The sequence below is a fragment of the Phocoena sinus genome, chromosome 11 (assembly GCF_008692025.1).
Source record: "Phocoena sinus isolate mPhoSin1 chromosome 11, mPhoSin1.pri, whole genome shotgun sequence".
Lineage (NCBI taxonomy): Eukaryota > Metazoa > Chordata > Mammalia > Artiodactyla > Phocoenidae > Phocoena > Phocoena sinus.
In genome coordinates, this window is record NC_045773.1 from 53,918,335 (window position 1) to 53,942,042 (window position 23,708).

Sequence of the window (23,708 nt, forward strand, 5' to 3'; positions counted from 1 at the left end):
TGCTGGAGAGGGTGTGGAGAAAAGGGGACACTCTTGCACTGCTGGTGGGAATGTGAATTGGTTCAGCCACTATGGAGAACAGTATGGAGGTTCCTTAAAAAACTACAAATAGAATTACCATATGACCCAGCAATCCCACTACTGGGCATATACCCTGAGAAAACCAAAATTCAAAAAGAGTCATGTACCAAAATGTTCATTGCAGCTCTATTTACAATAGCCCGGAGATGGAAACAACCTAAGTGCCCATCATCGGATGAATGGATAAAGAAGATGTGGCACATATACACAATGGAATATTACTCAGCCTTAAAAAGAAATGAAATTGAGCTATTTGTAATGAGATGGAGAGACCTAGAGTCTGTCATACAGAGTGAAGTAAGTCAGAAAGAAAAAGACAAATACCGTATGCTAACACATATATATGGAATTTAAGGGGAAAAAATGTCATGAAGAACCTAGGGGTAAGACAGGAATAAAGACGCAGACCTACTGGAGAACGGACTTGAGGATATGGGGAGGGGGAAGGGTGAGTTTTGACAGGGCGAGAGAGAGTCATGGACATATACACACTAACAAACGTAGTAAGGTGGACAGCTGGGGGGAAACAGCCGCAAGGCACAGGGATATTAGCTCGGTGCTTTGTGACAGCCTGGAGGGGTGGGATGGGGAGAGTGGGAGGGAGGGAGATGCAAGATGGAAGACATATGGGAACATATGTATATGTATAGCTGATTCACTTTGTTATAAAGCAGAAACTAACACACCATTGTAAAGCAATTATACCCCAATAAAGATGTTTAAAAAAAAAAAAAATGGAGAAGTCTGTGATTTGGTTTTGTTTTTCTTTTTTTCTAAATTCACCCAAGTTCCTCTGGACAGTATACATACACTTCCTTACTCCCAGAAACACTGAGGCAAATAAATGCCCAATTGATCCCGAAGGCCTTCTTTTCTATATTTATTGCAAAGAACAGATATTTTACATTGTTAGAGGCCAGGTTCGACGTATTTGATTCCAGGGTGGAATATTTAACTGGTGGTCTCTGTCATCATATATGACTAATGTTGATTTTAATTTTGCTTGCCTTTAATATTTCCAATTTCATCTTCAATCTCCTGTGAAACTGAGAGTCTGACTTTGGCATTGCCAAGTGCAAACTCACCTTTCAAAAAGCACTGAAGTGCAATCAGAGACACGTAAACTAGTGTATACTGCAATTTGACAATCTTACAAATTTGTCAATATGAACTTCCTTTAGGAATTCTCACTGAAACAGCAGTCTGATACCCTTAAGCCATGGTCTTCACATATAATTGTATATTTAACGTAATATAATTTTCTGTGTATTCACATAGGCAGTTAAGATACAATCACAAAAACTGGGCCTTTTGCAGATGAAACAAAAAGATAAAAGTGTGACTCAGGGTTTGAAAAACAAGGAAGGTAATTTTTAAGTTCTCATCAAATTGAAAAACAATAAAAACCAACTGGAATGGAAGTTAAACAGCTTGAATATCTTCATTTTTCCAGTTTTACAAACTCTGAACACACACACAGAAAACAACTGGACTGGATCAAAATGTGGTTATTGTAAGCCCTGCATCTCCCGGTTGTGATGAGGCAGGAATTTTTGACTCCCCTGTACTTTCTGACATATGGCTGTTGAGGTTACTGGCAACTAAAGCAGTGGACAGGGAGATTCCTCTCCATGTGAACTGGTCGTTCTGCATCCTTCTCTCTTATCTCTGGGCCACTTTTCCTTCCATTGCGAAGCAGACAGATAGCACCGAGACAACAGTGAATTTGCGAGGGAACCCCCTCCACACACACACACCTTTCAGGTCATCCGGGATGCTACCTCTTCCAGGAAACATTTTGTGATTCCTCCAGCCTAATGGCATCCCTCCTCCCCCAGGGAGAACCCCAGAAGCATTTAGTTTATTTAACCTATTTTTTAATGTTTGTCCTGTTCTGGCATGGAGTGCATTATCGTTACTCATTTATTTGGGGGAATTCTACCTCACTAACTGTAAAGTCCTTGAAAGCACAGATTGTTTACTCAACTGTGAACCCCATTCTGTGCCCTGCAGTACTCAACGTATGTTTCTTGTCTTCACTAGAGGGAAAAACGAGAGTCTTTCTCTAATCCATTTCCTTGTTTGCAATTCATCACAGATATTCATAGAAACTGCAATTCTGCCACACGTTTACAGAAAGCATGAATGGTTTCTTTTGGAGAAAACATAACTTTTTTAAATTACAAAAGTAATGTATGTTAACTTTAGGTAGAAAAAATCTGAAATACAGATAAGCCAAAGGCAGAAAATAAAAAGGATCCTTAACCCTATCACCCAAAGATAATCCCTTAGCATTTTGGAGCACGTCCTCACAATACTACTCTACTCTTCACGTCGCAGCTAAGAAACTGAGGTTTAGAGAGATTAAGTATCTGGCCAAGGTCACAGGGCTAGTAAGGACCAGAGCCAGGGTGTGAATGAGGCCTGTCCAGCTCCGGAGTCTCCACTCTAGGATAACTTGATCAGGTGGTTGATGGGCCTGGTCACCCTAGTATTTTGAGATGACTCTGGAACCATCAGGCCACCCTTTCCTATTGCTTCCTCATCTCTTACTCATTAATCAGCCACTGCAGCCCCTTGTCCAGTGGAAAGTCCTTTTGTTTAGCTCACACCTCGTCTGCAACCAGCAAAACTCATGGGCACATTTCAATCGGAAGCTTCCTTGTGTAGTGCCTTGGATACTAGCATGTCACCTCCTTCCTTTGACTGCCATGTTGCTGTTGTATCCCCATGGTATGGACTGAACTGTATCCCCCAACATGCACAGGTTGAAGCCCTACCCAACATGACTATACTTGAAGGTAAGACCCTGACCCAGTGTGACTAATGTCCTTACAAGGAGAGGAAGAGACACCAGGGATGCTGCTGTGAATACACAGAGAAAAAGCCATGTGAACTCACAGCAAGAAGGCGGCCACCTACAAACCAAGAAGAGAGGCCTCCGGAGAAACCAAAGCTGCCAATACCCTGACTTTAGACTTCCAGCCTCTAGAACTGTGAGAAGTAGATTTCTGTTGTTTAAGCCACCGAGTCTGTGGTATTTTGCAATGGCAGCCCTAGCAAACTAGTCCATCCCATTTCCTACATGCTTATCCAGCTGGTCCTTCTCAGTATCTTTACAGGTTTGTTTCCTTCCACTCATTGGTCAGTGCTAGTTCTTATCAAATTTGTCCTCTGCCCCTTCTCTCATTCCTCCTGGGGAACACAGCTATTTCTATGGCTTCACTAATATATGATCATTTCCAAACCTAATTATCAAGCTCCGATTTCTCACCTAAGCTACCATTACTCCAATTGCCTACTCAACTCTCTTCATGGGTGTTCCACTGGTACCACATGCTCATTATTCCAAAACTGGATTCCAGAATACCCACCCCTTGGTACATTCCTGACATCAAGGAGAGGCTCTATCTCCAACGGGTAACCCAAGGCAGAAACATAAAAATCAGCTAAGAGTTTGCCTCTATTTTACCCTCCAGAACTAACTGGGAATTAGGATCTACCTCTTTACTTTCTAAATATCGCTTGCGTCCGCTCTGTTCCCATCCTCAACACTGACATTATTTTAGTTCTATCTCTTGTTATTTCATATAGCCTTACATCAGTTTCCTGATCTTCTTGCCTCTCTAGTCTCACCGCTTCTACTACATCCTTCACTGCTACCAAAATATTACCCTCCAAAAATACAAAAATAACAATCACGTTTAAAATTATCCAGTGGCTTCCCATTGCCTTCAGGACAGAATGTCAAGCTACTGTCCATCCATTTATTTAGTCAACCAGCATTTGATTCTCTACTGTGACCCAAATACTCTTTAAGTGCTGAAGATATAAGGACTCAGAAAATGTACTCCTAGCCTTAATTGCAGGGCATTATGCTGTCCTTATGATCTAATGTGAAACATATATAAGTAAACAAATAATATTAACAAATCTGATAATATGATTATCACAATAGTGATGACCTCAGAGTACCACGGGAGCAGGCAGGCAACAGAGGCCATTAACCCAGCCTGAGAATAAGAGAAGGCTCAGGGGAAGAAATGCCTTTTGAGCTGTATCTTGAAGGATGGACAGGTGAAGGCATGAGGAAGGATGCTACAGGTACACAGATCAGCAGTTTAAAGACAAGACGTGCGAGCTTGGAGTGGGTAAGGAAATGCAAAGGTTTCAGAATGCCTGGAGTATAAATTTGAGGGGATTTTAGACGGAATGTTTTGGCCCCAATTCTGCACCCCTCCCTGAATTCACGCTCTTTGCCTCATGTCTATGTAGTTTCTCCCACTAGAGGCAAAGGGTTCTCATAGTCAAACACTAGCATGGGGTTTGTTATGCGGACAACAGATGGTAAATATTTAATTTGGATATTTCAGTGTTATCTGAAATTATATACAATTATATAATTGTTCTACAGTTTTGGTTATATATGCAGTTACAGAACATGGCCAGCATTATTACTTGCTTGCACAAAATCTATTCTCCTCTTTCCATATTGCTCTCAGAAGTCCAGTTTGGTTTGGGATGTAAATTTAACTACATCTTAGGGAAAGGACCCATCCTTTTGGATCGCAGATATACGATCCAATTCTGCACAAAGAAATATAAGAAGAAATCTGATCGGGGCTTGTGAGAAAGATTTTTTTCTCTACGTTAGAAAGAAGCGACCAAGGAAAGCCACTGTGCCCCTCACTACTTCTGTTTCCTACCCTTGAACATGATTAGGGGAGGCTGAAACAGAGGAGATACAATAAACTTTCAACAATGAGAGGGAAGCCAAAAGTATCAGAGTCGACCCACTGAATCAATACAGTAACTACCTCCACGCGGACGTTATCTGGGGTAGAAAGTCCTCAAAGATGGCTGTGAGCCCTTCCTCCCCTCACCGTACTCACACGTTGCTTCCCACATCCAGAGGTGGGATGGGATCTATTTTCTATTTTCCCTCTCCTTGAACGGGCTGGCTTTGTAACTTACTTTCACCAATAGAATATGATGGAAATGACACAGTGCCAGTTCTAGGACTAGTCTCAGAGTGACTTCCTCTCTCAGCAACCAGTTACCAGGTAAGAAGTCTGCATACCCTGAGATCTTCATGCTGTGAGGGAGCCCAAGCTAGCCACATGAAACCACATGGAGAAAGAGACAGCTGGTCAGCCACCAGATACCCCAGCCCCCCAACTGAAGCACCAAACATGTGAGTAACGAAGCTATCTTGGACGTTCCAGCCCCAGCAAATGCAGAGGGAATAGACTCAGCAAGGTGAGTCCAATCCAGATGGCAGAATCATGAGACATAATAAACTGATACCACACAACTCATCAGTTCCAGTCAAAAATCATTTCTAACTAATACAAAGAAGTTCACCGATCATATGGAAAGAGGAAGGTGCTCCAGTCACCATATGGCTGTCAACCTGTGTACCAAATATGAACCACATCAACTATGAGTTAAGATCTGTAAGGTTTCTCCAATTATCTTGTAAATTACACAATTGTATGTTTATGTATTTGTTGTCATAAATAAATACATATTCATTTGTATTTGCTTATTATATGTTGCAAACATGTAAATGTACCAAAGTTTTGAGATGTTATTTTAGCAGTTCTCCATTTTTACACATTAATAAGGCATCTCAAAAATCAAGAGGGACCCAGGATAACTTGAGTTCTGGGAGGCCCTGTTTTGAAGAGTCTGTATTTTAGACTCAAGATGATGACAGACATTGAAGGAGATTTTGATCAGGGGAGGGAGATGATCAGAGATAATCATATAAGATTTTCAAATTAGTGACTGGGAAGTCTGAAAGATACATCTGAGGGCATAAGACTCTGTCAGGAAAAGAAGTGTGAAATAACAACTCTTACCAGAGTCATGACCAGGAATGAAGGGAAATCCTAGATAAGAAAGGCAACGAGAGTTCAGTTTGGAAGGAACTGGTGTCTGAATTGACTTGGATGAACCACAGGGACTCTTACGGAAGCAGATCCCCAAGTACCCTACACTTAATAATAATTGTAGCCAACACGTGTTGTCCACACATTCATTACTATGTGACAGATCCTGTTCTGAGTTTTTAATATGAATAACTGCCTTTAGTCCTGACAACAGCCCTATGCAGTTGATAGTATTATCGTACCCATTTTACAGGTGGGGATACTGAACCCCAGGGAGGTTAAGTCACGACAGAGCCAGAATTCCAGCCCAGCAAGAGGGCTGCAGAGCCCAGGCTCTCAGCAACTTTGTCATCTACTGCCATCACACCAGCTACCTCCCGGTCTCCCCACTAGACTGTGACATTCTTGAGGCAGGGACTGTGCTTCTCATAGCTTTAGCTTCCTGTGCCTGATCCATATTTGTTGCTTAATGAATACCTGTGAATGAGAGGATGATTCATTGAATAAACTCCATAATATGTAATATTCAAGAACTGAGAGTCTGCAGATTGTGAATCTGGGAAATAAAATCTGTGGTGCCCTCAATGCCTGATGACCAAATGAGGCTAGAAATGCTTGTCAAGGGATCTAAACACCAGCATAAACTTCCCCTTAATGCTGAAAAATGCTTCCCAAAGTAAAAATGGTACAAATGAGGATAGATTTCACCCAGGAGAAAGGATTTATGTGTTTGACAATTATGTTAATCAGTTTTATCCTAGTAAAACGTCCGTTTCTAATTCTTAAGTTTTTAAGAAGGTAAAATTAAAACAAAACAGCTTTAAATCTTTTTCTCGAACAATACCGTTGTCTTTGGTATCCACAGGGGATTGGTTCCAGGACCCACTCAGATACAAAATCCTCAGATGCTCAAGTCCCTTATATAATATGGCTTAATATTTGCTTATAACCTGTGCACATCATCCTTTATACTTTAAATCATATTTAGATTACTTATAATACCTAATACAATGTAAATGCTACATAAATAGTTGCCGGCAGCTCAGGAAAATTCAAGTTTTGCTTTTTAGAACTTTCAGGAATTTTTTTTCGAGTCTTTTCATCTGTGGTTGGTTGAAATCTGTAGATTTGGAACCTGTGGATTCAGAAAGCTGACTATACTTGCTTCCTAAGAAATGCTAGACAACTTCCCTATCATTTTGACATTATTTTCCAATCTTCAAAATCATTCAATTGAATAGTTATTAACTAAAATATATTATAAGACTTGAAAGTTGGAAACTTAATCAAACAAAAGTTATTACTTTAATTACAACAAACTGTTCTAACAGTTCATTTCACAAAAGTACAAAATCACTTAACAGTACAGGTTCAATGGCTTAAAAAATATAAGTATCTTAAGGTGGATTTATTTAGCTGGTGTCAGAGAAATGATTAGTAACCATTTTAAGAGCTACATTTAATTTGTACTTCAAATTCATGCTATTTCACAGCTCAGAGCATAAAACATGCATGTGTGCTAATTAGATTCAATGACTGAGATTTTCCGGTAAAAATTTTGTACCCTAGTTAAAGATAAGTATTTGGAGGGTAATGGTAGCTTTTAGGAAGCCCTTATCAAAAGACTGTACCCCCTAAGCAGCTTCTGCCATTATTTAAGCCATATTTATCTTTTTTTTTTTTTTTTTTTTCCTGCTGCACCACGTGGCTTGTGGGATCTTAGTACCCAGGCCCCCGGCAATGGAAGCACAGGGTCCTAACCACTGGATGGCCAGGGAATTCCCAAGCCATCTTTATCTCTGATTAACTCCAGAGGGTTTGTCAATTGACAGAAGATCAGAAGTGAATTTTCATTGCTGAAATAATTGGTGCTCAGGATATGGAGATTGGCTTAAAGGAGTGGTGCCCTAGACCTCACCCAGTATCCTGTGTTCAGCCACTTTTGGGAGAGTCTGACCCCTGATCTCAGATTAACTGAATTCCACTGCTAGAAAATGGTCACATTTTCCTGGAGTGACCATTTCCTGCAAAATACTTTCAGAATATATGAAAGGACTGAGAGCAGAGTCTCTGCCTTCCCACAGAGGAAGCCAATGCTGGTTTGCTGACAAATATTTGTACACGTAGCAGCATTCAGTCTGAACCCACTTTTATTGTGAAGCGTTACCTGGTAGTGAGGACGTGGCAAGACCTGGAGTTCTGATCCATTTCCAACTTCTCTCATCAACCAAAGGTAACCAAATATTTGTCAGTGACAAATTGGTCCGTTCACAGCAGTTCTACAAACACAGAAACTTTAGATTAATGGCTAAGAACAATTGCAGAGAGTATGTGGTAACAAAACACTCGGCCCGAGTGTATCAGGGGTGAAGAATTCATAGTGGGATGCAGTGCTCTTGTGTAATCATTTGCACAAGTTTCAGATGTTATTAATTATTAACCTGCTGAATCATTGGGAAAGCATGGTCACTTGTGCTGCAGGCATTTCAAAGGGCTGCCTCCTTCCTCAAGCTGACAGGACTCACTGGTTCTTGTTTAGAGTTGCCAAGGCATATGCTTATCTCGAAGTCATAATGACATTCAACCATCTGCTCTGCGTCCTCATTCCTCACCTAGAGGCTATCAGAATGCTACCAGTTCTGTAGGATTTCAGAGGAAGTCGTTCAGAGAGGCTGCCTTTGAAATTTGTCGTTATCGTTTTGCCTGCACACACAGAACAAACTCCTGAAAGACAATTAAAACACTGTGCTCTTTTTCCAACACTTGATGTTTTACTTGACTGATTTTATAGACACCTTTTATTATGCTTGCCTTTTTTCCATCTCAGTCAATTGCTCCAATGAAACATATTGCTTCTCTTATAGGGAACACCCATAAGACATTTTCCTCTAACTAGAGAAAATGAGATTATCGTTTCACCACAGAACTTTTTTAAGTTTTCAAATCACATCTTCTACATGAATATTTCACAGAAAAATAACAATTCTGTACATAAAATTCTACTTCTGGGCGAAGTGTACAATCTTTAGTCAGACCTCAAAATAGAATTGGGGTAGCATTTGCCAATTTGCAGAGTCTCTACACATGGGATCTTATTTCTCATCAAAACCACAAGATGCTGGGGGGAGGGATAAATCAGGAGTTTGGGATTAACATATACACACTACGATATATAAAATAATCAACAAGGACCTACTGTATGGCACAGGAAACTATATTCAATATCTTGTAATAACCTAAATGAGAAAAAATTTTTAAAAGAACATAAATATATATGCATAACTGAATCACTCTGCTGTACACCTGAAACTAACACAACGTTGTAAATCAACTATACTCCAATATAAGATAAAAATTAACAAACAAAAAATAAACCCACATGAGGCAGCATTTCCTCCCTGCTGCTGCCAGGATGGCGACGCCCCTGTTGCGGTGCATTTCCTGGGGCCGGTGGTTTGGGAGCCCAGGTCGGTCAGGAGTCTTGCCCCGGGGCTGTGTAAAGCCCACTTGGGTGCCCAGGGGTTGCTGGCGGTGCAGAAGGCTCGGGGTCTGTTCAAGGAATTCTCCCCAGAGAGAGGAACGAAGACAGAGCTCCCGCAGCTCTTTGACCGCGGCCTGGCAAGCAGTTTTCCTCAGGCCATCCACCGCGGCTTCGACCCCACGGCGGAAAGGCTTCCGGTGGAGCACCTGCTGGCGCTTTGAGGCCTCACTTCCAGCGAGCGCGCCATCACGTGACCACGCTGGTAGGAGAAGCCATGGCGCCGGCGAGACCAAAGCTGCGGCACCGCAGATCACTAGGCGCTGGAGGCGGAGCCTGTGTGAAGAGGCGTGTGTGCCTGCTCCAAGGGCTCGACGCTCATCACCGGCGGCTGTTCACTAATGGGCCGACTTGGGGCAGCTTCATGGTGCGGCGCAACCCCGCCTCGTACCGGAAGCCGCACCTGGTGGACTTCCTAGCGGCAGTGGTCGGCCGCTTCCGCATGGGCACGCAGCTGAACCTCAAGAGCCTCGAAGGCAGGAGCTTGGCAGAGTTGTAATACCTGGTGCTCCAGGCCTCTGATTTCTACTACATGTTCCATCGTTATGGATGCCGGGTCCAGCTGGGTGGATCTGAACAGCTAGACAATATCGTGTCCAAATCTGAGTTCATCCACAAGTTGACTGGAGAAGATGTATTATATTTGGAATCTCTGTTCCTCTAATTACAGCTGGAGCAAAACTGGGAAAGTCTGCTGGCAATGCTGTTTGGCTTACGGTATCGATTTTTTGTCAGGCAGCAAGATGATTGGGTAGAAAGGTCCCTGAAGCTCTTCACTTTTCTGCCCTTTGCAGAGATTGACCACATAATGTAGCTACATGTCAAAGAGCCAGAAAAGCGGGGTCCTCGGAAACGACTTGCTGCATTAGTCACAAAGCTTGTTGAGGAACAAGAAGGGCTGGACTCTGCTAAAAGTTTCACACAAGCCCTTTAGCAGCATAGATGCACTGGAGGTCATGTGTGATCAAGGGTTATAAGAGTTGTCGAAAGAAGCTTCATTTCTGAATTAGTTCTTGACCCTGGAACAAGCGTCCTAGATTTGCTGCAAAGTAAATGCCATTCCAGATGGTCCCTGAGGGTATCAGATGATCACAGAAGGCAGAGTCAGTATAAATCACAGACAAGTAACAAATCCTGAGAGTGTGTTAGGTGTCGGACCACATATTCTTAAGAATGGCCTTTCGTTATGTAAAATAGGAAAAAGGAATTTCTACGTGATAAAATGGCTTCAGCTGTGGTGAAAAACCCTTCTGATGGTTCAAACTTATTCATCATTCATTCCCAAGACATACGAACTTATACCTTCGCTTTTGCAAATCCAAATCAGAGAATGGAGTTCTCGGCCTCACAGTGTGAGTAATTTCATTATTTATATAGGTTGGTTATGTTTGTGGAGTAGTGGGCTATTTTATTTCCTGATCCGTAAACATTAAGGACTACCATAGAAAAGCATGATTTCCAGGATTAATCTCTTTTAATAATTATACTTCATGAAAAACGAAATGCTGTCTTTCCTATCCTGTCCTTGCTCTTTTGGAGATGAGTAGGAACACTGAAAAAGAGGTACTATAAGGACTTGTGGATACTTTTATATCAGGTGTGTATCTCACTGGATTTTTTTGTTGTTTGGGAAGCAAATACAGTTCTCCGTAAAAAAGGAGAAAAGTTAGAGGAAGTCATAGTTGGCATTAGAAATTGCAGTAGAAATAGTTTCTTTTTTAAAAATTAATTAATTTATTGGCTGTGTTGGGTCTTCCTTGCTGCGGCGGGCTTTCTCTATTTGCGGCAAGGGGGGGGGCTACTCTTTGTTGTGGTGCACGGGCTTCTCATTGTGGTGGCTTCTTTGTTGCGGAGCACGGGCTCTAGGCGCGCCAGCTTCAGTAATCATGGCACGTGGGCTCAGTAATTGTGGCTTGCGGACTCTAGAGCACAGGCTCAGTAGCTGTGGCGCACGGCATGTGGGATCTTCCCGGAGCAGGGCTCGAACCCGTGTTCCCTGCATTGTCAGGCGGATTCTTAACCACTGCGCCACCAGGGAAGTCCCCGAAATAGTTTCTTTTCAAGGAAAAGAAAAATCAGTACTTGACTTTTCAGAAAGTTTCTAATCAATTTTCCAGTCCCTTGCCTTGTGTTTCCATATAATTAAATTTACTCATAGCCTTGTTTTTATATTCAGTAAAAAGGTAGCAATGTCTTAAAACTGATTTAAAAGTTGATAAATGTACAAGTTTCAACTTCTGTCCCCAGTCAAGATTGCAACTTGAGATGAACCAAAAAGTTAAGTAACCAACAAAATGAAATAGAGGCAAATATTATACTAAATATCCAACCATATGAGAATACCAAAAGATATTCCAGTAAGGGAAGTTTTCAGGTCAAATTTAAAGGATTTGGAATCAAGACAGTTCAATTAAGCTCTGCATTCATCAGGCAAGTTGATTCTCCAGAACTATTTCCAACATCTGAAAAATCAAAGTATTAACACCCTTATTTCCCCTGAGGATCAAGTAAAACACAAACATACACACAAAATAGTCTATAATCAGATTTGTTCTAGAAAAATCTTACAGGCAGTAAAGCATGGCTTTAACAGTTCAACTTCTAGCCATTTACTACCTGCGTTACTTGGAGCAAGTCATTTATCTTCATATGCAAAAATGGAGATGTAATACTTCAGTCAATTTCAAAAATCTAAAAGGAAAAAAGTCATAAGACTTTCATACAGTATAAGCTGTATTGCTATGTTCCAAAGTAGATTTATATGTTAAAAAACTATAGCTTATCTAAACTTCCTTCTGGGAGTAAAGTTAGGAAGAATTCATTTACTGACAAACTTTAATGTCACTTCATTCCGGCAACTTTATTTACGTAGTAAGAGCATGCAGGTATCCATTAGAAATGTCAAAGATCATCTCTACATTTCAAAACTTCACTCAGCCTAAGGGCCAACAAAAGGAGGTTTTCAGCTGTTGAAAGTCAACTGTGTTATTTCCAGTTTGGAGCTTATTATGAGTCAATCTATACATTCTTGTTCATTTTTCGATGTGAACAGGTATCTTCATTTTTCTGGGATAAATGTCTAGAAGTTGAATTGGTCAGTTATATGATAGTTGTATGTCTAGTTATTTAACAAACTGCCAAACTTTTCTAAAGTGGCCACATCATTTTATATTTTTACCAGTAACATATGAGTGACCCAATTTCTCAATGTTGTCACCAGGATTTGGTGTTGTGATTATTTTTTATTTTAACCCCACTCATAGGTATGCAGTGATATCTCTTTGTGGCTTCACTTTAAGTCTCCAATGAACATTGATGTTGTACATCTTTTATGTGCTTATTTGCCACCCGTATATCTTCCTTCATGAAACATCTCATGTTGTTGGCCCATGTCCTAACTGCTTTGTACGTTGAATTCTGTGGATTCTCTATGTGATCTAGACACTAGTTCTTTATCAGATATGTGGATTGAAAATATTTTTTCTCACCTGTAGCTTATCTTTTCATCTTCTTAAAGTGTCTTTCACAGAGCAAAGATTTTAATTTTGGTGAAGTCTAATTTATCAATTTTTTCTTCTGTTGACTTTCTTAAGACTCAGAACTCTAATCTACAGCTAGATCCCAAAGATTTCTCTCCTAGGTTTACTTTTCTAAAATCCTTGTAGTTTTACTTTCTACATTTAAGTTTGTGATCCATTTTGAGTTAATTTTCTTATAAAATAAGAGAATTAGGTCAAAGTTTTGTTTTGTTTTTGTTTTTTGCATGTGGAAGTCCAAATGCTTTTGCACCATTTGTTGAAAAGGCTATGTTCCCTGTGTCTGGGAGCCTGTGTCCTTTATCTCAGTTTATTTAGTGCATCGTTATCAAGATGTGTCCTCAGGTAATCACTTCTTTGCTTCACACCATTTCGGCTTATGAAGGTTTCATAGGAACGGAACGGGAAACCTGTCAATAACATTCCTAAAACAACAAAAGTATTAAAATGGAGAACAGATTAGTGGTTGCCAGGTGTTAAGGAGGATGGAAGGCAGTAGGGAATGGGTGTGGCTACAGGAGAAGGCAACATGAATGTCAATGTCTTGGTTGAAATATTGTACTATAGATTTGCAATATTACCACTAATGGAAAAGTGGGTTTGGAGTACATGGAATCTCTCTGCTTTATTTCTTGTATCTGTATGTGGATCTATAATTACCTTAAAACCAGAGTTTAATTAAAAATCATGTATAACTATATTTCCTTGAGAATCAAACGTGATCGTGTCTATGAAAGCTCTTTATGACATATATATATATACATATGTATAGGTGTGTATGTATATATATATGATTTATTATCAAAGTAGCATCAATATTAAGTGTTTCTTTACAGGCATATGAATGTGGTATTTCGTCAGTGTATTGCACTCAGTGCATTTTCAGGCATTTAACTTTCAGGTTGTTGAGTGTATATGAAATGAGAAATAGTTAATGAGCATGCAGGTCAGATTCTAATGATAATTAGAGATAGATAACCTCACTCCTGAGTTTGCACGCACATGTCTCTCTAGCGGTTGAGGGTGCTGCTGCCAATGGTGTATTTAACAACCAATGATGTGCCAGTGATCCTGGGGAACTGATTCAACTTCTCTGAATGTTATTTCCAATATATGAAAAGATATTTGTCCTGCTTAGATAGGGATAATGTAACATAATGAATCAATGGATATAAAAGTGCCTTATGAAGTATATGCTCACATATTTTATGATTTATTTATTATAGTATGATTACAACAAGGAATTGATTTGGGGGATTCTGATCTACAATATTTCTGGAGATTAATATTCCAGGTGTGAGGCTGATGCTTTTAAATATAGCGTGTTTTAAGCACAGTACCTATGTGTCCTCCCCTTGAGTCTCAGAGAGCAGGGCATGTTCCAACCCACAGAGCTCAGTGAAAATAACACTGCGTGATTCCCAAGGCTAGGTCCTAAAAGACCATCCAACTTCCACTTTGTTTGCTGGAACACTTGCTATTGGAATTCTGAGCTGCTGTGTGGGAAATCTGACCATCCTAAGGTCGCCATGGTGATAAGGCCTTTTGGAGAAATCACTTGGAGAGGCCCTAGTGCTACACTGAGAGAGATCCGGTGAGCCCCAGCCATCCATATCATCTCAGCTCAGGCACCAGACGTGCAAGGGAACAAGTCTTAGGTAATCTCAGGCCTCATCTGCTCAAGTCAACCCCAGCCATTTGAGTCTCCCCAGCCAAGTTTCCAGGCAGAACAGTGCAGACAAGCCACATTGGCTATTCCCTGTCCAAATTCCTGAGCCACAAAGTTCATAAGCAAAATGACATGGTCACTGATATATCACTAAATTCTGGAGTGGTGCATTATACAGTAATAAATAATCAGAACAGTTTGTTAATCAGTTTCCACAAAACCTTGCATAATCCCCATTTTTATAAGATGGAAACTGAGAGTCAGAGAACTTAAGCTACTTGCGGATCTACCTTAGATAATGGCAGATCTAGGATTGGAACCCAGGTCTGCCTGAAGGCAGATTCTTTGTTCTTCTACCCACAATCAGGCTGACCTCCGAGGGCACATGTATGACCAGCTTGCTAAGTCCGAAGGATGAATGGGCAGAAGGAGAAACATGTATTCTTGCTCTGGTGCTTGTTTGTTTCTGGGATGTCTGCAGGGTGATCATTTGTGGAGCCAAGTCCTTCATATTTGTTATTATCTGCCTCAGACATCTTATTTAAATGCTTTGGAGGCCAGTACTATACAATCAAAACTCGAAGCACTTTTCTCTCTCAGGGAAAAAAATATATAAACTAAAATTTCTGTTCACTGTTCAGAATCCAGCTATTGATTTCTGCTCTTGTTTTTAATCTCTTTTCTCTCTGAGAGTGCAAGTCCCCCAACACGATAAGAATAAATAAAAGCAAGTTGGTGTCATTTGGGTGCAAGTTGGTGTCATTTGGGTGAAAGGTGTGTGGGGGTGTGTGGGGGGGGTGGTCAGACACCTGATAAGGGCTTGGGCTGGTGGTTCAATAGCAGAAGGGTTAAGAGAGCTTCAGTTAAAACTTGTTTGAACTTGAAAAATCCTTTCCTGAAACCCCAGTACAAGATCTTTTCACTTTTATAGTCACATTAGCTCTACATATGCTCTCACAATGAGAATAAGAAAAAGGCAAACCAAGAAAGCAAAGGGATGGTGTATCAAACAGTGAACATTTCACCAACTAATGTTTTACATGGAAAAAGAATTCACTCCCTCAGTTTTATTAGATAAAGAGCCCAAGGTCTGGAGGGCCCACAAGCAGTTTCCGAGGTGGCAGAGAAACATGGAAACCGTGTCTGGTGGAGAATTCTCCATTCTCCACTCTTGCTCCCTGAGAGCTGTCCATATTTATTTTTATATTGTTCATATTTATTTTTATGTGATGCAGTTGCTATGACTGATGCTTGTTTTGCATAAAATTGGGCATGTTGGTTCTATGAGGCTGTTTTTAGCATAAGAATGGTCAACAGATTTTTAGAGAGAGTGAGAAGTGCAGAAAGAAAGAAGAGGGTTTGTTTAAAAAGTGAAACATCAACACCATTGTAGCAGCTGACTGAGCACCTAAATAATCTATGGAAGGCTCCTACTGGGAGATCTGCATATGTTTTTCATTTAATCATCACAATTCTGTGAGGTTAGTTTCCTTACTCCGTATGTATGTGAGGAATTGCCTTTTAATGACATTAAGTTACCTTGGAAATGATAAAGCCATGTCTTGAGCACCCATTCATCTTATCCCAAAGCCTATGTTCATTCCGCTGTGCTGGTATCTAGATCTTAGTTCTAAGATGGACTGGATATGTTTCAATATTTATGTGCTTATTTAAGAGTGCATTAAAAAAATAACATAAGAGGCACATAAAGCTGAAATATACATGGGTATTATTTCTTATAACAGAATTAAGGTATTAAGATAAGTTTTACAAAAGCAAAAAGCAGAACTAAACAGAAATATTTACTAAATAATCACATAAAATAGTTTGGGCAAAAAGATGAAGTAGTATGCAATAAAGTTGACGTTTGAGAAACTCTGCGCTATGTTAGGCTGCCATATTATTGATTGGCTATTGGCTTGTAAGGATTTCAAAGAATTTGTTCAGATTTACTGATACTTTACACAAGTGAGGTGTAGTTTTAAAGTGATATCAGTGATATTAGGGTTAGCATATGCTCTTAAAGAAAAAGTATCACTCCTTTCAAAAGTATCTGTTTAATTTAGTAGGAATGTAAATCTCATATATTTGCAAAGTGTTGTTCTTCAATGAGATACTACTCATCTATCCATCTATCCATCCATCCTTCCATCTATGCATGCATGCATCCTTCCATCCATCCATCCTTCCATCCATCCATCCATCCATCCTTCCTTCCATCCATCCATCCATCCATCCATCCTTCCATCCATCCATCCATCCATCCATCCATCCATCCATCCTTCCTTCCATCCATCCATCCATCCATCCATCCTTCCATCCATCCATCCATCCATCCATCCATCCTTCCTTCCTTCCATCCATCCATCCATCCATCCATCCATCCATCCATCCATCCTTCTGTCCATCGATCCATTCATCTGTCTACTCATCCAGTGGAGTTTATTAGGTACCTGAAATGTCATAGAAATAGTATCATTAATGCACATTCCCTATGTTATAAGAGCTCATGTCTGCTGGGGGAGATGGTCATTTACACATTTATTCATGACATATATATTTGTGAGCAAAGTGCTGTGGAATCAACTGAGGAGTAAACTGCTCTCCAAGTCTCCAAATCTCTGAGAAAATTTCACATTGCAGCGAATTCTATTGTAGATAATAAGCTGGCACTAAATCCAGTCCACATGCAGGACAGGTGAAAACCTGCTACCTACATCTGAGACGTCATGGGAGTCTAGTTTGGGGTAAAGGTGGAACATGGCACTTCAAAATGTGAAAACTCTGCCATAGTCATGACCCAGAGTTCATGATATTTGAACACTACCCTTCTTTATTAGATAAAATTATGATCAGTAATAATACTCATAATAATAATGGTCAGAAAAGAAACACAGAGTAATGGTTTAAAACTTTTAATTACATTAATGTATTCTTTGAACAAAGGGGAAGATGTAAGCCATCATATTGTTCGCTCATAGTAATGAATAATAACATTACAGTTGGCTTTTGAGGCTTCATTTCTAACAATTTGTTGATAACCTCATCAAAATTAATCTTAACACATTCCTTAAAAAAAGAAGATAGCTAGATTTTTTAAATCAATTTCACTCACAGTTGATCAGAGAACATGTTTTATTCATTTTAATTTCAAAATGTTTCACATTAAGCAACGTATACAAAAATAGTTATGCAAAATCTTAATTAAACATGAGGATAAATTTGGCAGAGATTATAAAAATTCCATTTTATGATGAATCTCCCCAAACACAACTACCCATGTATTTGTTTCTTCAAGATAGTGTGATTGATTGTAGGGACTTTAAATAAAGGTTTTTGCAGTTAAAGGATTGTAAACACAAATTAAAACACCATACAATGACAGAATTCATTACTCAAGTTCTGTTTCTTGTCTCTGCAATCACTGTGCCATCATTGTTTATTTCCAAGCTACTGTTTAAACACAGGAAGATGTAGCACAGCACGGGTTAGAAACAGGAACTTAGCCTGAAGTCAGCTCAGAGAATTTCAAACTGTCACAAAACTTACTGTCAAAGTGAATTCACATATTTGGGTCTAGGTGTTCTGGGGCAGGATGTCTGAGGATTTTATGAGTTTCATGTAGAAATAATATGCTAATTTTCTGCTCTGTATTTTTAAAAATTCAATTACAACCACAGCAATTGCTTAGAACTTAACAACATACTTTTTTAGAGAGGAATATCTCAGTATCACTGGCATCATTCAGATTTGCTAGCATGTGCTATTAATAAAAAGTAGGCTGACTTTTAGTCAGTTTTATTACTGTTTTAGCATTGTCTACATGCACTACTTCCCTGTCTTACTGACTGCAGTGGGGGCCAGCCACCCCTGGGCTTCCCTTGGTATGCCCTGGGTCTTGGGCAATCTTTGCTAGATGGTAGAAATAAATCATGTCTAATCAGGTCCCAGGAATTGGGCCTCACCTTTCCAGCAAGGTTAATGTTGTTAGTAACAGTAACAATAAACCTCTAATCCCTGGTATGAGACTCTAAGTTTACTGGGAGAAAGCAGAAGCATATCCAGGTGTAAGGAATGCTGCCCACACACCTGCCCTCTGGGATTCCCACTCACTGGTGTCTGGAATGACACTCCATCACCTGCTCAGCACAGGGGAATTTGACTCACTGGGCTCTGCTCCTCTTAACCCCACTGAGGGATAAGCTGGCTTCAACTGTGAACTTGCAACTTCAGTCAAGGCTTTCAGTTCTCACGATCGTGTCTCCTCACCTGGAAAAGTGAAGATACTGAGCTGAATCAGGAGACTCAAATTCAGATGTCAGTAGAGGCCAGGCAGGCAGTAGCTGTGGGTGAACTGGGCAGGCCATGGGCAAGAGGTGGGGGTGGAGACTGAAAACTGGAAGGAGGGCACCCCTTCTGTCCAAAGGGAGTAGCATCTACGTTGTTCTTGCCAATCACTGCCACACACAGGCTTGGTGCTGCCAGATATCTTAGTTTTTCAAAAAATACCAATTATCTTGCTTTTCTATGTTAAATCTCATGTTTTTAAATGCTGGCAATGAATTTAAAATATTAAAAACCTATATGAGCCAAACAACATATATCTGCAGGCCAGTTGATGGTCTCCAAACTTGGTGAGCTTTCCGATCCTTGGGTTTCCTTAATGATTCCACCTTGCCGGAGAAGAAGGGGAGTGGCTGTGTTCCCTGGGTAGGGCATCCAAAGAATGGTTTCTGGTGTGATACCTAGGGCACAGCTTGAACTTTCATAAATCAAGGTGTGCATTGTTGGTTTGGTCCAAATCTGTTTAATCTATCCAGATCTCATCCACCAGGCTGGGAGCAAAGAGGATTACCTTTTATCGGTGATCTCCATTCTACATCATGGCTGTGAGCTCCATGTGGGATCAGGTTGACTTTTGCTATTAAGACATAAATACAAATAGAAATGGAAATGAAGTAAATGGAAACTCCCAGAGTAGACAGACAGAATGAAGGGACAGAATCATTTCATGCTAATAAGCCTCTTTATTTTCATGATGAAAGGTAGGGTCATACCCTTTTTAAAAGGGCACATTAAGTAAGAACTGTCTTTACTCTTTGCTTTTAATATACTCGTGTGTGTGCGCGGGCTTTTGTGTTTGCGCATCGTGTGTGAGCGCGCTTGTGTGTGTGCGCATTGTGTGCGCTAACGTTTCCAACTTGAGCAGTCAATTATCAGGGACCCTTTTGAATCCCTGCGCATTTCAGTTCTCCTCTTATTGCCTTGGTATTTTTCTAAAATATGCAAAATATAATTTTGAAGAAACCCTACAAAGAACTCTTAAAGATGAACAAGAGATGAGTAGTCACTGAAATTAAGAAGGGGAAAAGGGAAGCAGGGGATCAGAAGGCAAAGGCAAGGAAATAAAGCCTGGACAGAATTATTACTCATTTTAGTCATTAATCAAAGCTGTCACTCTTTATTACTGTGCTGGGTCCTGGTGTGCTTGCCTTTGTGACACAAACCTGTGCTCTCTCTCGTTCTTTGGGTCCATGTTTCCATTGTGATGGAAATATATTCAAATTTTTCAAATATAATGCCATTTCTGGAGAAATTAGAAAAACATACTGAAAGTCAACATGTGAGAATTCTCTTATCCCCCATTTTCCATGCTGTAAAGGACATTTTCATTTGCATTGTTGGGAACAATTAAAGTGGAGGAGAGAGCGTGCTCAATTGTAAATTAAACCTTTTCAGAAGAGGATTAAAAATGATCCTATAAACAGGCTTTTAAGTGTGAAAGCATAAGCTTAACTCAATTGAAAACCAGTACCGTACAGAAACTGAAGCAAGAGCATTTAATTAATCTACAGTTGATCCTCTGATACTGGGATAAACAAAAAGAAACTAATTTTCTTAGGACCCTTCAGTTTGATTTTTAGGAACAATTGCATTAACTGAGAAGGGTAATTATTAGTGCAAAGGAATGTCTGTGGACGCTTTGCAATCACAAGAACAATATTGGAAGTCTCCACGCTTGAAAATTAATCTGTCTCTTGCTGCTGTGATGTAATGAAAAGGTACCTGAATTTCAGCCATTCACAAAGCACTGCTTGCATTTGTCTGTACTTGCCTGTTTTTATTTAACTCCTGTAAAAGAAAAAGTCTGCATTTAAAACAATTACTCTGAAATATTGCCTCATTGACAAAATGAACAAAGCATTCCTGGCAGGAGCCAAAAAGTGACTTATATATAACACTTCCAATGAGTATTTAACTTTTTAATTTACATACATAGACACAAGCCAAGAGAAACCAGGAATGTAATTTCAGAATCTGTATGAGAATTTCAAGGCTGAATGTCAAACACAAGAATTTAGGAAAGAAGAAAAAAAAATCAACTTCAAAGACAAGGGAATAATCATCTTTGTAACTTAATCTTTGCTCACATCCCTAATTATTGAAATAGGGTCTTTTTAGGGCATTATTGGCTATAGGGAATCTCGGTGGGTTTCCAACTTTAGATTTTGCTTGAAATACAGAAACTTTGTCCCTGCCCCAAATCAGTGAATCAGCATATCTAATTTATGGGCCTGGAATAGGATCTGGGAAACTGAATTTTAGACAAGCAGGCCTAGGGGATTCTGATGCAGACCACATTTTGGGAAACCCTGCTCTACAGCTGCAACAAATTACCCGTGTTTATCAGACATTTTGTGAGCCTCTAAATGCTTTTTAAACTCTGTGTAGAAAGGTAACAAATACAGAGCTGCTCTGACAAAGACAGGTGGTCATTCTAAGAACCGGCAGCCTTGACCTGCCCTGCAACCTCCAGAGGTGACCCAGGAAGCATCCCCGGGGCTGCTAACAACCAGCTTACCTCTCTCCTCAAGCTTGATTCCACAAAAGCCCTTCTAGCTCTTTCCTGGGAAGAACTACACAGTTAACATGAACATTCTTGTGAAAATTTCGCTAATGTTTTGGGGGACTTGTATCTAATCGAGACTAATATGTAAAGGGCAACCCTATTTCAGTCTAACCTGCTGTTCAAAGCCACCTCTGTTCTGATCACTCATTGCCCAAGGCCATCCCCTTTAGTAAATGTTCTATATAATCAGTATTTTTTATTGAATTCTTGTGGCAGACAGCAATATTTGGCTTCTTAACGACTGTTCCCAGCCCCATTTCTGCTTTCTTGCTTTCCACTCTGAAGGATGGAAAAGTCCACATTGCCTTTTCCAGCTTCCTTCGCAACTGAGAATGCCCACGTCAGATAGTTTTGAACGAGGAGATGGAAGAGGCCGTCTTCTGGAGTCCTTCTAAGAAGTGTTGCTCCTCCGTGATGAAAACAGGAGGGTATCCAAGGAGAGGTTTCTTGCCATCTTGGCTTGCCCTGGGAAGCAGTCACACGAGGAAGTGATGTACCAAGTGACAGAAGCCACCTTACCATCTCAGGGCAGGGTCCGAGAGAACATCCAACACCAGTCCCCCACGCATTCATGGAGGAGCTGATGAAATGACTCTGGAAGGGCTCTCCAGACTTCTTGGTAAATAAAAGTCAGTGGGCTTCAACTTTGTGTCTCCTCGTAGCTTAGGATTTTCGTTTCGTTTACCTAAGAGCATTCTAACTGATGTCTGCAGCAAACCTCTTTCTTCTTCTCTGGCCCAGAACTTTGTTTTTAGTAATATTCCAGAGTTTCTAACCGGGCGACGTATGGTATAATTTACACACACACACACACACACACAGAGACACACACACACACACACACACACACTTCAGATTCAAGATGAAAATATCAGAGCATCCTAAGTTAAATTCTGTAACTTACACAAGTACTCAAAACTTTCTCACCCATCATTTTATTAATGGATTGATATCTACCTTGTCTTACTCTAAAATGTGCTTAGAAAAACTTACAACCATTCACAAATTGCAGACACATGAAATAAAAAGAATTAGGGCGAAATCTAAACAGAAACAAAGGTTAGGGCGTCCAACAGAGCCTGGAGAGAGGAAGAGAGAAAATGCATAACCTGAGATCCTCTATTGTCGGGAGGTATATTTGTTTTTAAACCAAGTAGTCCTTATTCAAAGCCAACCAATTGTTCAGAACAATTGTAGCTATTCCTGATCCTAATGTCAGGAAGAATATTGTTCTCAAGGATCTTTGTAAATGGAGCATTGTAATGGAGTCAGGCTGTCCGCAGAGGCTCCCTTTGACAGTGGCCATCGTACCAGCCTGCCCAGTCCTTCCTGGAGCTGGTCAGCTTGGCCCAAAGCAAAGTAGAGGGGAACAGATGGTCTGCCTACACAGACCACCTAAAAAGGATTTAGGGCGTACATTCCCATAGTCCTTGCTTAGCTCAAATAAATGGAATCTAATTTTTAAAAAAGAAGTGTTGTGATTTTAGTATAAATGTTAAGAGCACAAACTCTGAAGCCAGGCTGCCTGGCTTTGAACCCTAGCCTTGCTGCTATTAGCAGAGTAACCACAGACAAGTTCTGTAATCCTTCTGTGCCTCAGTTTCCTCGTAGGGATGATAACACTTAGTTCATAAGGTTTTTTGAGAACGGCATGTGTTACAGTGCCAGGCACATAGTAAGTATTATGTAAATGTCATTATCCTCTGTAGGGCTTTGAACTAAACCATCTAAAATGTTCTACACCCAATTCCAATGTAGATGAGTAGGGGGAAGGTGTTTCCCACCCTAAGCAGTGGTCCTATAGCAGCCAGGTGTCCTAAAATTCACCTCAATTCCGACACTACCTACCTGGAGATAATGTCAGATCCCACAGGTGAAGGGCTCAGTCCTCCAAGACTGCCCTCAGCATCAGATGCCAACTGCAAGTCCAGGTTGTCACCTGTGCTTCTGACTATTGGCGATAGATCAGAGGTTCCCATGACCCCCTCCTCGGGTTCAATTAATTTGCTAGTGGCTCAGAGAACTCAAAGGAACATTTTACTTACTGGATCCCCAGGTTATTATGAAAAAGATAGGACTC

General features: G+C 40.4%; 1 pseudogene; it reads left to right on the forward strand.

Annotated features, from left to right (window-relative positions):
• Positions 1-9,387: 9,387 nt before the first annotated feature.
• Positions 9,388-10,754, forward strand: LOC116762143 (annotated as a pseudogene).
• The last annotated feature ends 12,954 nt before the right edge of the window (positions 10,755-23,708 follow it).